Source organism: Spermophilus citellus (assembly GCF_964194105.1).
Source record: "Spermophilus citellus genome assembly, contig: SCAFFOLD_55, whole genome shotgun sequence".
NCBI classification, from domain to species: Eukaryota; Metazoa; Chordata; class Mammalia; order Rodentia; family Sciuridae; genus Spermophilus; species Spermophilus citellus.
In genome coordinates, this window is record NW_027672793.1 from 1568726 (window position 1) to 1583049 (window position 14324).

Sequence of the window (14324 nt, forward strand, 5' to 3'; positions counted from 1 at the left end):
ATCAGAGTCACTGACAGGGCTTGAGAAGAAAATGCTCATAGGGTCCACCCCAACCCAATGAACTCACAACCCTGGGGCTGGACTTTGTTATGCTCCCTGGGTGATCTAGCACACAGCCAACTTGTCAGTGAGTTTGTTGGGGGTGGGGTGTCTCAGCAGGGGCTGAAGCATTCAAGAGCCCATCTTCTTCCTGATTTCTTTCCCTCTATCTTCCTCTTCCTCAGTTCATTCCAACCCTCACCCAGAGAACTTAAACTCAAGGAGCACAGGGGAGGAGGATGGTCAACTGGAGATGAGCCCCACCACCACCATTATAGGGGATGTATGGCAATATCTGGAAATGTTCTTAATGGCCACTCCTGGTGAAGCAGAGTTACAGGTTCGGGCCGAGTGTCGCCCACTGAGCAGATTCCCCTCGCAAAACCTGAGCGACCTTTCCATCAATTGTTGGGCTCGGAATCACAGGCGGGGGCCGAGCGGAGCTTGCCTACCTCCCTCGCTCGCCCCAGCAAGTCCTTTCGCGCAGGGCGCAGGGCGCAGGGAATGCGCGATGAAGGCGGTGAGCCTGGTGCGCCCTTCGGGCTCCCTATTTCATATAATAGTCTTATGCCGGGTGAGACTGTTGAGCTATTGGCCTCCGTTGGGCTGCGGCAGCAGGGAGCTGGCGCTGCGCTGTCTGGCCCAACACGGCCACAGGGCGGCGGCAGCGCGCTGCAAGGCAGCCGAGGTGGCGGCCGACGAGCTGGCGCTGTGCCTGCAGTGCGATTTGAACCAATGCTACTGTCGCCTGCGGAGGCTGGTGCCCACCATCCCGCCCAACAGGAAAGTCAGCAAAGTGGAGATCCTGCAGCACGTTATCTACTACATCCTGGACCTGCAGCTGGCCCTGGAGACGCACCCGGCTCTGCTCCAACAGCCACCACCGCCCGCACCGCCGCACCCACCTGGACGGATCTTGTCCAGCAGCCCCGCCTCGGACCCCGCTCACTGCGCTCAATACCGACCCGGTGAGAGGCCCAGTGGCAGCTGGGGCCAACGACAAAGGGGGTGCAGGAGGGTGGTAGCAGGGTGGCGGGAAGCGGGCGTTCCCTCTCTTAGGAGTGGGAGCCGGCCGAGAATGACAGCCCCCACTTGCTCTCCTGCAGCCCGTGCAAACTCCCAGGTAGGAGGAGTGTGCACACTAGATGAAGAGGATCTTCTCATCGCAGATACAGCAGGAGCAGTTACAAGGCAGCAAAAATGTCCAGGCAGCCATTCTGCTGTGCGCACCATGGCTATTTCTCCTACACTTGGGCCCTAACTTTGCTGACACCGCTGGGGCAGCTTCTGCATTGCTCCCAGGGCAAGAGGCTGCCGCAGTTGGCAATTTGCCTCACCTGCTCCTCAACATCGCCACGGCTCATCAAAGACCATTAATCAAGCATTTACTTTTAAATCTAAACAGTTCTAGAAACACAAATTTCTGGCACAGTGGGCCCTAGCATGCCTGGGGTTGTGAAAACCCAGCAAATTTGCTGCTGACATTCCTCCGGTTACAAGTCACCTAGCCCTGCCAGCAGTGCGAGTCATCTGCTGCCCTCTTTTGAATCTTAGGGCACACTGCACCCTAAGAAGGGCCAATGGCCTGAAGAAGGTCTCTTCCCCCTTGTCAGGGGGCAGCTTCAACATGGCTGATCCATGCTGGCATAGGGATCTAACTCTCCCTGGGAGCACTACTTTCTCTGAAGGTGCACCTCTGCTGTGAAAGCAAACCGGACTCTAAAGCAGTAAAGGAATTAAAAGACATGAGGTTATGTTTTTTTTTTAATTTATTGATATATAATTGACTGATAAAATTGTATATATTTAAGGTATGGAATCTGGTGTTTTGCTATGTATATACAACGTGAAAGGGTCACTGCAATCCAGTTAAGTGACACATCCCTCACCTTAACGTCCTTACTCTTTGTGTATGTGTGCTGAGACACTCAGAAAATATTCAGTACCTGACACAGTACTGTCAATGCCAGTCGCCTTGCCATGCATTAGAGCTCTAGAACTTCATCCTGCAGGACTGGGACTTGGAACCCTTGGGCCAGCATCTTCTTATTCCCTGACCCTTTCCCCTCAACCAACTTTTATAAGTGTAAGCTCTACTTTATGAGTCTTGGTATTCTCAACGCCATGTTCAGGTGCAGGAGGCATCTCTCTGGGCCTGGCTCACTTCACTTCACACTGTCCTTCAGGTTCATTCCTGTTGTCACAAATGGCAGCATGTCCTCCCCTTTTTTTTTGAGGCCAAATAATATTCCATTGTGTGTTTGGTGTGTGTGTGTGTGTGTGTGTGTGTGTGTGTATGCCACATTTTACTTATCCACTCCTCCACCAGAGAACATTTAGTTTGTTGTTCCACATTAGATATTATGAATAATTTCTTTTCTTAATCCAGGTTTTCACCCAGAAGGCTTCCCCTCTGACCTAATTTATTTAATGCCCTAAAGTGCCCACAGCATTGCAGGACACATTTCCTGAGCCTCTCTAGTGGGTCTTGTCTGTGCAGGACAACAGTGAGGTGAGGTCCTCACAGGTCCTCGCCTGCTGCACTCATGCAGCTCCTCCACACAGCACCCTGCAGCCTGCTGCCTGCCTCTCCACCAGCTGTGTCTGCTGCTATCCCTCCCACCCCCACCCCCATGCTCCTGCTGCCATCCCCCCACCCCCACCCCTGTGCTCTGGTAATCTGGGCCCCACTTCCCAGTCCTTCCCTGATCACATCTCCTCACTCGGCCTTTGTGCCCCTAGTCAACCCCTTACTCCCAAAGAATGCACAAAGGAGCAGGTCGGAATGTGTTCCTGAGAAACAGAATGAAAGAAGGGATTGCCACCTTCTCCTCAGGGTCAGGGGGCTATATGGAGGACAAGAAAAGGGCATCAAGGTAGTGCCACGAAAATCAGGAGGCAACTTGTTTAATATCTTGGCCATGGCAGTCTCATTTTGAGAAGGCCACACCACAACCATGGAAATGCAGATCCTGGTGGGAAAAATGATGATAGCACATTCCTCTTCCTGGGGGAAGAAATGCTGGAATTTTCTGATCTCCCAATCAGACCATTAGGAAGTTAACATGCACCCAGAATGCAGACACTCTCCCCGTCCCTGGGCAAATGTCCCTTTGCATCATGGCCCACTCCCTGGGCACACATCTCGTGAACTGAACAGGGTCCCGAACATAGTCGGACATGCACAGTGTGGCTGTGCTACCTACCACTGTCTTGGAATTCTTAATGATTTCTGAACAAAGAGCTCCTCTTTCCTGTTTATGTTGGCCCCACAGAATATGTAACTGGTCCTGCCCAGCACTCAGGGATGGCCGGTCCTGTGGCACCCTGTCCCTGCTGAGATGGATGTCTTTTCTGCAATTCCCAGATCTCTCTGATCACTTCCTACATTCAAGGCAAGAAAAAAAGGAGAGTTCAACATTTGTATAGCGGTATCCCTTTTTCTGGAGGAAGCAAAAGCTTTCTCAGAAGTACTCTAACCAGACTTATATATAGCTTATATACCTTGTGTTCCCAACCCATAACAGAACATGACAACCTTGTAAGTGACCGTTAAATGCTACAAAATGTTTTTACATTAGTAATCTGGTCAACAAAACTCTGGCCTTAGAAATTCAGACCAGAGGGGAGATAAATGTAAAATTGAAATACAAAGCAATCAAAAACCTCTCATTCCAGTCAGTCAGGTGGCTCATGCCTGTAATCCTAACAGCTCAGGAGACTGAGACAGGAGGATCACGAGTTAAAGCCAGCCTCAGCAACTGTGAGGCACTAACCAACTCAGTGAGACCCTGTCTATAATAAAATACAAAATTGGGCTGGGGATGTAGCTCAGCGGTTGAGTGCCCCTGGTACTGCCCCACCAACCAAAACAAAACAAAACAAACAAACAAAAAAAAAACTCTTATTCCTCTTTAAAAGAAAACCATAAGTAACTAAAATGAGACATATTTCAATAGTCTTTCTTTTTTGGTAGTAATTTAAAACGAACAAAAGAGGCTTCAATGATACACAGCTGATGATGTTTCTGTTCAAATAAAATTAAAAGAACAAAGATAAAATAAGTGATTGATAAATTTTTTGTAAAGGTTTTCCTGGTGAAATATCAAGATACCAAAGATAAAAAGGAAATAAATATTCAAGGTTTACAGGGAGGGAAAAGAAAGTTAAAAAAAAATCCAGAAGCTTGTTAGGAATGCAAAATCTCAGACCTCAACCCAAACCTCCAAAAAAAAGTATGTTTTGCAAGATCCCCAGAAAATTTGTAATGTGCCCATCTTTTTATGCTTTCTTCACCCTCAATTGTTAATTATATTATCATATAAAAAGTGTTCTATTATTTCACATAAACCTAGGAAGGATTCTCAATGTTATTATAATTATGTATATGACATTTATATAGAGCTAAGTAATATGGTGTGATCTAAGGTAAGGAAATGTATTGTCTGCTTCCATTTACATTCTATTTAGGCATCAGGGTTTCTCAATGTTGACATTTGGGGACCCATTGTTCTTTGTTATGAAAAGCTGTCCTGTGCAGTGTAGGCTGCTTAACAGCATTCCTGGCCTCCTCTCACTAGGTGCCACTAGCAATCCCCACTCTAGTTGTAAAAACCAAAAGTGTTCCTAGATATTGCCAAATTTCCCCAGGGGACAAAATAGTCCTGATTGAGAAACAATGCTATGCATTAAAAGTTTGCCATTTGACAAAGAATCTTCCAAGTATTGCTAATTTCTTTCTCTTTCTTCTTTTACTTCTTAGTTTATACCCAGATCTACTGTTTACTATATTCCATGTCATTTTCTTAGCTTGGATTTGTTTCTTCATTTTGTTTCAATTTTTCTTTGAATAATTTTTTCAGTAGAGGTTGTGTGGATCGGAAACTTAACAAGTTCTTATTTGTCCAAAAATGTCTGACTTGACACTTACTAGGTTGACTCAGTATGGAGATCAATATTGAGTAACTTTGGCTCATCCCGTGTTGCTAATGTGAAGTTTGATACCAGTATTTTCATTTCTCACATATCTGGGTATAAATCTGCTATCTTAGTGTGGGTTGGGTTATATATGAAATTGTCAGTATTTTACCATTCTTTTTACTACAACCCAACAATTTTATGTGGTTTAATCTAGTTTGCCTTCTATTTTTCTTGCTTATTCTATACTTCCTTTTTCCCTTTAGTCACCTTCTTTGGGAATTTTTGTTTGTTTGCTTGCTATTTTATTTTTCTCCATCAGTTTGAATGTATACCTTCTTTTAATATTAATGATTTTACTAGAAAATATAACATGCATCACTGACTTGCCAAAATCTAGTGGCACATGGTATTTTTACCTTCTTCCAGACAATTATAAGACCTGGGCATCCTTTCACTCCAATTGCTCCCTTGACTTGGTGCTTTGGATGTATATGTGAACCCACACACACAAAAAGACAGTTGTTATTATGTACCATGTTTATTTAGATTTATTCCCCTGATTTTCATTTTGGTTGCTTTCTTCCTGTATCTCTTGACTGTCACCTGGGACTATTCCTTTAATCCAAGGAGGGGGTGTGCACATTTTAAACCAGTTCCCATTGTCAATCTGTGAGGTTTTGTTTACTTGAGATTGTCTTATCCTACCTTTATTCTAGATGGATATTTGGCTGGTAATAGGATTATAGTTTGTCAAGTGTTTCTTTTAACACATCACATCACTATCCTGGTTTTGATTTCTGCTCTGCAGAATTTGGTATCAGTCTTACTTTGTTACTTTCCCAATAATCCTTTTCTCTTGCTAGTATTAAGATTTTCTCCTTGTCTTTCTACAGTTTCATTATATTTGACTTGCTCTCCTTCCTTACCTCCTTCTCTGCCCTATCTCCATTCTTTCTCCTTCTGGGAATTCAATGGACATATGGAGTCTATATGGAAGTCTTTTATCAGGAAAATTTTTCAATAACTATCTCTTAAATACAATATTTCAATCATGTTCACAATACTATCTTTTATACTTGCACCATTAATTTATAACACCAAGAAAATAAAAAAAAATAATCCCACAGCCAATTAAATAAACTTTAACATGTACCTCTGTCATTTAAAATTTTTCTATATTTTATGTAGAAATTCTCTTTTATTAGAAAAATTATGCTACATACACATATTTCATTGTTCATACCTGTATTATGGTTCTCCAGATAAATATAACCACACACACTTACAAGGTTGTGAAAAGTTAACAAGTTCAAAATTTGACAGTGAGGAGATGAGAAGAGTTAAAATGCTATTCCAAAGGCAATCTGTTGAAGAATTCCCATTTGCTTGGGAGAGGTCAACATTTTCTTCTGTTTGGACTTTCAATGGATTGAAGAGGCCTACCTAAATTGTGGGGGAAAAGATGCTCAAAATCTACTGATGGAAATAAAATTCTCATCCAAAAACATCGTCACAGAAACGAAATGTTTCCTCAAATATGTGGGCACTATGGCCCAGCCTAGTTGACAAATCATCAAAATACCCAATAAGGAAAATATCCACAAAATAAATTGTCACATTTTATCTACTGTCTGTGTGGGGTATTTCCTCAAAGATTCCATAAAAGAACTAAAAACCATCAGTTATGGACTCTTCTTCTGGCTTTGGACGTATGTAGAAGTAGCCTATTACTGACTTCTTAGAAACATATCTGCTTGATCCCCTTCACCTCTTTTCCATGACTATTTACTTTGTAGGGGGTAAGAAGAGTGCTTCATTATTGTATATGGGATTTTACTCCTAACCTCTGACCCCCTTTCTAGCCATGCTTACATTTTTTTCCTTTTCTTTTCTTTTTGGTACAGGGGGTTTAACCCAGGGGCACTCTACCACTGAGATACATCCCCAGCCTTTTTTATTTCTTATTTTGAGACAGGGTCTCACTAAGTTTCTTAGGGCCTCTGAGTTGCTGAGGTTGGCCTCTGACTTGAAATCCTCCTGCCTCAGCCTTCAAGTCACTGGGACGACAGGTGTGCACCACTGTGCCTCGCCATGCTTATATACTTCTGATATGCATTAAGACACAGGCAATGAGCATTGACAACTGATGCCCAGTTTTAGTAAAAATAACATTTTATCAATTTTAAGAAACATCCTGATTTCAGAAAAGGCAAAATGTGAAGAGTATATGTATCAGCAATAAAATTTTGCATAACCTCTGCCCTCTATCTTTTCATCTGAGACTTCAATTAAATGCATGCTAAACTTCCTATGTACGTAAGTACCTCCTTCCCTCCACTTATTTTTCTTTTCTTTTCTTTTTTCCCTAATGTAAATCCATCCTTTGGGTCTTTAATTTTCCTTATTGCAGGCCTGGGCTGTGGCTCAGCGGCAGATCGCTTGTCTCCCATGAATGAGGCCCTGGGTTTGTTCCTCAGCACACATAAATAAATTAAAGTTACTGTGTCCACCTGCAACTAAAAAAAATATTTATTTTTTTTCCTTATTGCATTTGTCAGTTCTTGAATTTCCAGTTGTTTCTTTTGAATATTAGCAGTATTTTTAATTTTTATGGTTTCCAGTTACTTGCTGAGATTTTTATGTTTGTCTTTTATCCCCAGAATTATTGTAGGTATTGTTCTACATGCATATTTCTACAGAGGGCAAAGGTATTTTAAAAAATAAATGAATTCACTCTGTGGAATAAAAGCCACATTATACAACATGAAACCACAAACAGTATACACACAACAGAGAGTAAAGGACTGATATGATGAATTCTACTATCAGTTTTTAATTCCTCCCTGCTAAGAAAGTGGTAGAACTTAGTGGTTACAAGCAAAGTTAATTAGATAAACATGTGCTTAAGTTCTGCCCATGTAATCTTGGTCAGTTACCTTATTTCACTGAGTAACAGTAGTGATCCCAAAGAATCGTCTTGGACCAAACTAGAGTAAGTGTGGATAGCATATTTAAAGCATAATACTCAGCACACAGTCAACACTGAATACATGCAGTATCATCATCAGGGCATTGGTAATAATCAGTCCTCATCTGGGACAGTCACGCATGCATCACTGGTACTGGGTTATCTCATGTTTCTTCTAGGAACTTTCCACTGAATCTTAAGCTTAGCTAATGCATTTGCCCCAAAGCTTTTACTTATGTGAAAGCTAGAAAGCCTGGCTTTCTTTTATTCTGTCCAGCAAAATGCTAGCCATGCATCATGCTGCAGTTCTCTCTCTCTCTCTCTCTCTCTCTCTCTCTCTCTCTCTCTCTCTCTCTCTCTCTCTCTCATAGAAGAATGATTGTCTGCAGGAGCCTTGACAATTGGAAAGTAGAGAAGAGGAAGGGAAAGGTTGTTGGAGAAGTTCAAAAAGAACATCTGAAGTCCCTCTGGCAATACAAGCCACTTCCTGAACAGGATCCAAATTGGAAACAGATCTTCCAGTGCTGAAAATGGAGGTGCTGAGAGAACTCCTGGACCACTCCACACACCTGCCCCCTTAGATTTGCTCAGGGAAGTTCATGGGTGTTTATGTTATGCTTTTTATTTATACACACTTTTCAAATTTCTAAGAAGGGGAACCTATTCCCACCAATGCAGCCTGGGAGAGTTATATGGGAGCATTGTACCCACAGAAATGGAAAGTGTTAGCTTGCTGTGTGGAAGATTGAGTTCCATGCAGATTAGCCCCAGAAGATGTTCCACCACTGCAAAAGATATGGACTCCTCAACTTGAACTTATATTCTTCTATTTGCCTTCTTTGTCCTTCAACTCGATTATAGACAAGTTCCAATTAGTTGGATGTGAGGTCATAAAATTTCTATCAGGGTAACACCATGCCTCATTTATCTCTGTGTCCCCAGGGCTAGCCCTGTGCCTGAAATATTATTGCTGCTGCTCAACTCATAAACAATGGTATTGTTGAATTTGGTCTAATTCAAATGACTTAATTCATGACTAACCCATGTTCAAAAGGAAGCACAATACATACTTTCTCCCTAAACACAACTTTTGGTGAAGAAATAATATATATTCTACAGCTATTCCCAGATAGTGTCAAGTAATTACTACTATTATTATTTATGTAACTTGGGACCTTAAGCAACTCATTTCTCTTTTTTGTTGGAACTGTTCCATTTTCAGAGTCCGGCATTACATAGTGCAATTAATATTATGGGAAAATATTATAGTTGTCTTTTTAAAAAATCCCTATTCAGTTTAATCTATAACATAAACATAAATACACTGGTCCCAATCCTCTTGGAGGGAAAGAATGAATATATATATATATATATATTTTTTTTTTTCTGGTTACAAATGTTTTTCCCAGACTCTGCTGAAGTTATAATCATTGGAAAATATTTAGTGCCTGTCTGTGTGTATAGCCTAAAAGAAACATGATAATCGTCATTTGGGGACAGAAATTGGAACCCACTTATTAATAACCTTTATCCTATTTGAGGCTAATTCCTCCACCTGTGCTTTGGTTCCCTCCCCTCTTGATCACTACTGAAACCTAATCCATTAGTTGTATCTTTTCTAACACTTGCCCCTTTATTTCTATCTTTTTTTTTCCTTTTGGCATGTCAGTTCCAGGAGAGCAGGGACTTTGTTGTGCTCCCTGCTGTATCCTTGGCAACTAGAACAGTATCCAGACTACTCAAGTTGCACACTAAGTGTTTGTTCAATGAATGAATAAGTGTCAAATACAATAAAAAATACTTAATAATAACAACAATAATAGTAATAACTAACTTATATGAGTGGTTCTATATGCCAGCCTTGTGCTAAGTATTGACATACTTTATCACCTCAAATTCTACAACAGATAATTCTCCCCATTCAGTGATACAGAAGGAAACCAGAGTTACTTTCCATCATCCCATTCTCCATGAGGCAGTACTTGGCTTAGGGGTATCATTCATAGTATCAAAGAGAAGCTCAGAATCTGAGGTTGGAGGAGAAACTTCTTTCTTCTGGATAAGAAGCAGGAAGCATGTGGTATCCTGAAGCAGGATACCACAGCAATTTTTCCACTACCACAAACTCAGCTTAAGGATGAAACTAATAAGAATGCAAAGGAAAGAGAGGGAAATAAGTTGGGTTCATGCCCGATATCATATAGCTGCTGGACAAAACCTTACCTGAAGTTTGTTCTATTTATTTTATTAATATAAACTAATAAATTCCCTTGATTATTTAATCCAGTGTGTATGTGTATGTGTGTTACTTGCAATTGAAAATATCTCAACTAACCCAGGTAGGTACTATTTAGTAGCTGTGGGCTCTAACACAAATTATTGAGGCTCTCTTTTCTTTTGTTCCTTCATCTGTAGACTGAGGGTGAGAAGTTAGCTCTGGCTTTTTGTGAGGATTGAGAGACACTGTAGATAAAAACACTGCATACAGTGTCTGACATATAGTCAGCAGTTTATGTATAATCTAATATTATTTCAAGAAGCATTGAAAGATAAGAAAGAATAGAGGACTGTAATTACTTTATGTCTGATGTGAGATATCTAACCATACTTACTCCAATGGCCACCTCTACTCGATGCCTCTATTACCACAGAAATGCATTTCAATACATTGTTAACATGTCAAACTCCTGAGTTATACTGTGAGCTTCTAGAATCTGGCAGGCAACACAATGTCTTAGTATTCTTTGTATCTGTCCTGATGCCCAGAATTGTGCCAGGCTTATGGCAAGGGATTCCATGAAGTTTATTGTGCTATAGATTTAAGTTTCAAGGAAGGCACCTAAAAAAGGAACAGCTGTATGATGTCAGCATGTGCCCAACTTATTTCCCTCTCTTTCCTTTGCATTCTTATTGGTTTCATCCTTAAGCTGAGTCTGTGTTAGTGGAACAATTGCTGTGGTTTCCTGTACCTCGTGCTTCCTGCTTCTTATCCAGAAGAAAGAAGTTACTCCTCCAACCATCAGATTCTAGGCTTCTCTTTGATACTATGAATTCTACCCCTAAGCCAAACACTGCCTCATGGGGAATGGGATGATGGAAAGTAACTCTTGTTTCCTCCTATACCACTCTGTGGGAAGAATTCTCTGTTGAAGAATTTGAGGTGATAATGTATGTCAATACTTAGCACAGGATTGGCATACAGAACCACTCATAGAGGTTTATTATTATTATTATTATTATTATTATTATTATTATTATTATTGTTATTAAGTACTTTTTATTGTATTTGACACTTATTCATTCATTGAACAAACACTTAGTGTGCACCTGGAGTGGTCTGGGTACTGTTCTAGATGCCAAGGATACAGCAGGGAGCACAACAAAGTCCCTGCTCTCCTGGAACTGACATACCACATCAATGAATAAATAAGCATATAGTAAAAAATATAAATGGAATATGTACAATGAAGAATAAGGAAAGGAGACACGAAGGAAGTACACTCTTATCCAGTGGTCGGAAAGTGACATTCGGGCAGAAGATTGAATTAAATGAGCCTGAGAGCCAAGTGGCTATCTGGGCAGCAAACATTCCCAGAAGAGTGAACAACAAATACTTTTAACTCCAGTGTTTGCTTCTAGCTTTGGGGGATCCAGGATAATGCAAGAATCATAGGGGATTTTCTAAAGGGTGAACAATTCACAATAGAATGCCTGGAAGTCACTATAACATTTCATGTGTTTTAAAGTCCATAGCCTCTATCTCTGCTACTGCTTGAGAAACAAGGAGGTTTCTACTTTTCTTCTTCCAACTTCACACACCAACATTTTTAATTTAATATATATTAGTGCTCAGCTAGCAGGGTTTCTGAACAACATACTGCCCCCCATATTTGCAATCCCTTCACTATATGAGAGAACTTAGGAGGGGAAAGTGGAGCTGCATTGTCAAAAAGACAAAGGCATTGATGGGCACATTAATTATATATATATATATATTACATACATGCACACATTAGAGGATTAGAAGGTTAATATGCTACCTTATACTTCTTTCATGAATACCAATTTACTCAATTCAGGTTTGGGTAGGAAACTAGGTTGCTGTCAATTTAAAAGTTAATTTCTGGCATGTGCCCAGGACTTGAATTTTGGATGATAGAAACTTCATTCCTTTTCAGTCCTATCCATGAGCATGATAAGGACAAGGAACTATTAAAAACTCAAAATGCATTCTCAGTTATTTTAGGTGTTGGGCCATTCCACTGACATACTATTGGTGCACCCCAGGACTGAAGTAACACCCATTTCTTGTAAATAGTGGCAAAATATCAGGAGTTAGTCTTTCTGGGTTTTGCCTTCAAACAGGCAATACATTCTTCAGGTGTGGGGAAGCAGTAAAAACCTTGGGGATAAGACTGTGGATGATAAGAGACAGATCAGAGTCTATATGTACACTTGACTCAGGGTGAGTAAAGCTCAAAAAAATAAAAGGAGCTACATCCCAATAAATCCATCAGAAGTGGAAAATGCATTTAATACACTTAACCTAGCAAACATCATAGCTTAACCTAACCTTCCTTAAATGTATTCAGAATACTTAATTAGCCCACAGGGCAAAATCATCTAACCCAGAGCTTATTTTATAATAAAATATTGAATGTATCATGTAATTAGTTGAATACTGTGCTAACAGTAAGGAAAAAAACCAAATAGGCATGCTTTGGTATCATGGTAATGTCAAAAAAATTTATAAGCCAAACCATTTTAAATTGAATATTATCTTCATTCAGAAGATGATGTCCTGTGACATCATGATTATATGATGCTCATAGAAGTTCATTCTGCTTATTTTCATTGATTACAGCTTCTTATCATTTTCTGACTTTAAAAAAATCTGATCCTTCATTTAACACCAGTTTATTATGATTGATTGTTCTTCAAGAGGATTGATTCTGTGCTAGACTTTTGACTTTACTTTATCCCAATGAAATGAAGGTTAAAATATGCATAGTGATTTTATTTTCATTGTACAAATATTGCAATTATAAGAGGAAATTTCATTAGTTGTTTTAATAATTTCTGCCATATTTCACAACCTTTGCAAAATCGGGCAGCCAAGCATTAATAAACCATGTAAACAAATACTCTGGGGAAAGAAATGCTAGTCTCCAACTTTATATCTGCCACCAAAGAGGGCAAGTTGTACAGTATGACATCTAACATCTACCACCTGACAAACTGAAGGCCTGTTGAAATGTACCTTCTTATTGAAAGGTACTCTTGCATCTGTTCAGGCCCCACTAACTCCCTATTTATAAAAAAAAAAAAAGATTGCAAAAAAATGGTGGAAATGGTTGACATAAATTCAAATGTAGACCTAGGATACAGATGTTCAACCTCCATCACTGCACAACTCTGTGAAAACAGGGTTAATGCCCTCTTTATTGTGAAGTATTACAAAACTACTGTAGCATCTAAGATCTTACATTTTCTATTTCAATTAGAAGACAATTAAACTATACCCAGAGTTAGGATTTTGTCCTTTCTAACATTTCTAAATGTCACCAATCAAAACTTTATTTAGTAACACTTAGAAACTGTAATTAAATTCTTCATGCCTCATTATCCTAATAAGTTTGTGTACTTACAAATCTGGGAAAATAGTGAAAAATTTAAAAATACAAAATACATCTCTTCAATCATAGGAAATTTTTATGAATAAACTTCAATTTAGTACTCTAAGTTCAAATAAAACATTCTTAGCTTATAAAGCAGAAATAAGAGTATTTGAAATTTGATTTTCACAGAACTTTTTAGGAGTCTGTGCTTATAAAATACAAATAAGCAAACAAAATAATAAATCACTATATAATGTATTAAAAGTGAAGTAATACTTCTATAATATACCACATTCCACACTTAAGTCAACTGTCAAAGGGCAGATCATTGGAAAACTCACTTAATATAAACTCAATTATACTTTATGAAAATCTCATGGGGCAAATGTCCCACATGCTGAACTTTAAAATCAGGTGAGCCAGAAAGGGATATAGCTCAGGGGTAGAACAGTTTGCTTAGCACACACAAGACCATGGAGTCAATCCCAAGCACTGAAGGGGTAAAAAGAAAGCAAATGAAATTAACTGGTTTAGTTGGTTCAAGATGTGAGAAAAAAACAAAAACAAAAATGATAGAGCACAAATTATTTTCTACCAGTTTAAAACATACACTAATGTATTCATGTTAAGGAACAAGAATAAATTGGATTTTGTGAAATATCTAATTTTCCTCACACAAAAAATGATACACCAGATACTGGTTACACAGTATCTAATATTTGAAGACCTATAAATGTATTTTGGACCTACATTTTATTTTCATGACACTGAATAAAAAA

The 14324-nt window shown here is 39.6% G+C and overlaps 1 pseudogene across 1 annotated transcript; it reads left to right on the forward strand.

The window, feature by feature from the left end:
- Window positions 1-292: 292 nt before the first annotated feature.
- On the forward strand, window positions 293-1064 carry LOC308640599 (DNA-binding protein inhibitor ID-4-like; annotated as a pseudogene). Its single transcript has one exon. The product of its transcript is annotated as a DNA-binding protein inhibitor ID-4-like (transcript).
- The last annotated feature ends 13260 nt before the right edge of the window (window positions 1065-14324 follow it).